Genomic DNA, 3,330 nt, shown 5'->3' on the forward strand with positions numbered 1-3,330 from the left:
AGAGAAAATTAAAGCCCGGTACTGCCCCAGAGCCGACCTGAGCCTGGAGTCTGGGGCTGAAGGACCCCCGTCCGCACATCCCATGGCCACCTTCTCCTCCCAGCCCTGCCCCGCTGCTGAGGCAGCTCCTAGGCCTCAGTCTCCAGCCTGCTTCCCCGGCTCCAGCAGGGAGGCCTTCCCCAGCCTGCAGAGCTCTCCAGACCTCAGTCCCCCCATGTAAAGGGCCCCCAGCACACCTCCTCGGGGGGCTCACAGGCCCGAGCAGGGCGGGAGCCTCGTGCCACATCATGTGCGCCCCTTCCGGAATCGCCACGCTTCCCCGACGAACAGAGGTTCCAGATGGTCCTGCCAGCATCCCGGTGAGGGAAGGCATGTGTGCCCCCACCCCCATGACACAGTCTTTTCCAGAGGACTCAGGATCCGCACACAGGGCCGGTCACCTTGCCAAGAATGACATCATTTACCCACAGACGGGCTCCCCCAGCCTGCGGAGGGCCCGGCCCGGAGCCCGCAGTGGGATGCTCGGTCTGGCACACGCATCGAGGCAGGCATGCAGGGGGCAGCGCTGGCCTCCCCCGCCCCCGCCCCATCTCTGGCCCCTGCAGCCCCCAGGTGAGCCCCGCAAGACACACTCCGGAGAACTGCTGCGAGTTGCTGTAAAGAAGAAGTTCGATGGAACAAGCGACAGCTGGCTGTTAGAGGAGCACCCGAGAGGCCCACCAGTGGCCGGTGTCGAAGAAATGCTGGGTGTTCCCGTGACGACAAACACACACTCAACCCCCCAGGGCGGTCAGCTGTTCACTACTTAGAAACAACAGCATCGCGTGAGCAAACGTCGGCAGGCCGGGCGCTGGGCTCCCAATAGCAGAGCCTCCGGTTCTGCCTCGAGGGGAGCTCAGCGAGCCTCTGTCCTCTCTGACCCCGCCCCTGCCCCCTCTCAGACCCCTTCGCACATCATGGGGGGCGGACAGCAGGGTCCCCCCAAGCCACCGCTAGGCCTCAGGCTCGGAGGGGGGCTCCGAGGTGCGCTGGGGGGCAGCCCCCTGTGCAGGGAGCACAGTGGACACCCCGCCCTGCGGTCCCAGGACCGGCACAACTCAGCGGAATGCTTCCCCAGAGAGGGGGTGGCCGTCATGTGCGCCCTTTCCCTGGAGCCCCGGGTGCAGCAGGTCCAGTGCCGCCGGAGAGCTGTGGAAGTGGCCCCTGGGTCCACGCGGCTGGGCATTGGCCTCACCCAGCAGAGTTCCAAACGGACTTGCTCTTTTTAGGAACAGGTGTAATGGGCTTCAAAGTACAGCCCAGTCTCCGGGAGACCAGCCCCAGACCAGCAGTGATGGGCACCAGCGTTTTTCCACAACTGCGAGCATCTCCCTGGCTCTTCTCTTACCCCACTCCAAGCTGGGGCCCTGCCCACTGGAAGGGTCTCCTGGAATTCCTCTTAACACTTGTCCTCCGGAGTGGGCATGGAGCTCAGCTCCAGCTCCGGCCCGGGCTCCTGGTTCTCCACAGTCTGGGGGAGCTGTGGTCTGTGGTGTGACCCTGGATTAGTGCAAGAACTCGTGACCTGACCAATGCCAGAACAAGAGACGGTGGCCACCAGCCCATGAGCCAGGGACGCCAAAGCAGGGCCCATAGTCGAGTGACCTGGCCCTGAACACCCACCCCCATGCCTGGTTCTGCCTCCTATGCCTCTGCTGTCCTACCCCTTGCCTTTGGCCCCTGGTAGTGCCCAGTGCCCACCTCTGGCCAGCTCTGCGCAGCCTGGTCATCACAGCTGCCCTGCCCTGGGGGTGGGGGGGAGAGCACATGGCCCCAGAGTGGACAGACAAGCTGCTATGAGCCCAGGAGTTACCATGCGGCCCCTTGGGTGTGCCTGTCTACAACCAGAGTGAAAGGAGAGCCCTTCCCTATGAGTTCCAGCTAGACATATCCCTGCCCTGTGCCTCTTGGCCCTCTGGGTCTCCTGGAAAGGACCTAGGGCCCCTGGGCCCCAAGCAGCCCTGCCTTCCTGTCCTCACACCTTCACACCGTCCTCCTCACTGCTCGCAGTGTGGGTCACACGTGCAGATGCAGATGGACCTGCCCCCTGCATGGATGCTTCTAAAGTTGGGGCGTAGAGCCAGACTCTCAGCGGGCAGCACACACTCCAGCCTCCTGAGCTGTGCCCACCGCCTTGTTCTGGCTGCCCCAGATTCGGCGCCCTTCCCTGCACCCTGCGTCCAGCTGTAGCCTCAGCTGTTGCTGGGGCCGTGCCTGGAAATCCCTCGTGCCCTCATCACCAGGTCCTCTGTGCATAGCAGGCTTGGGGGAGGCCAGGGAAGAGAAAAGAACGCGGAGGGAGCCTCGTCCGAGGCCAGTGTCGCTCATCTGGGTCTCCGGCTTCCTGGGGTCCTAGCCCTGAATCCTCTGAGGCATCTGATCAGGTAGTTCCGTGACTTAGTGTGTGCTTCTTGAAGAGGACGCCAGGTGCTGGTTCCGCAGAGATCACGCGGGGCCAAGACGGAGACGGAACAGTTAGGGCCTCCGTCGAGACCGGCAGTGAGGTAAGGGCACAGGACCCCGCGCTGTCAGGGCTTGGGAGAGAAGGAGCCGCTGTAGGCACTCCCAGCAGGAAGTTTTCGCTGCAGGGCGGGGTGCTTAAAGGAGCAGAGCCAGGGGCCATGCCGTCACTCCTGCAGCCGTGTCCCAGGGCCAGCCTGGTCTGCTCGCCAGGGTCAGTATCCCCTGTCTGTTTCAGGCCAGAATCCCCGGGTGTGGAGGCGGAGAGTGGGGATTCTGGGAGAGTGGCTTACGGAGGGAGTGCTCTCTGCAGAGCTTGGGAGGCAGCACAGGGCCGAACAGGGGAGGGCCACACCGGCTGTGGCCCAGGATTGTGGGGTCACCTACAGTCGAGGCTCAGTGAGGTGGGCTACAGCCTCCTCGTCTGCAGGTGGTCCCAAGTCTGGACGGGATACTCCTCCCGCCCAGAGCCCGGGGTGTGCACTTGGACTCTGTGCCTGGGCCTCGCTTACTCGTTAGGAGAGCATTGGGCAAACCCGAGCTGACCTGGGGAACCGCCCGCATCCCCTCCCCCCCGGGCATTTGTGACCTCTTCTGTGGCCCCTGGCTCCTGGTGGTGGCGGCCCCAGCTTATGGTCTGGCGCCTGCAGGCTGTTCCTCACTCTGCCCGTGGGTCCGTGGACACCTTTCCTTCGACCACGTCTCTCTGCGCACAAAGTGAATAACCACGTGCCGTGTCCAGAACGCTGACCCTCGGGAGGGCTTGTCCTCCCATGGCCCCCAGGGCCGCCCCAGAGTGGGGCTCTTGCGCGTTTCCAGCTTGCACCGACA

Source organism: Neovison vison, chromosome 4, assembly GCF_020171115.1.
Source record: "Neovison vison isolate M4711 chromosome 4, ASM_NN_V1, whole genome shotgun sequence".
Lineage (NCBI taxonomy): Eukaryota > Metazoa > Chordata > Mammalia > Carnivora > Mustelidae > Neogale > Neogale vison.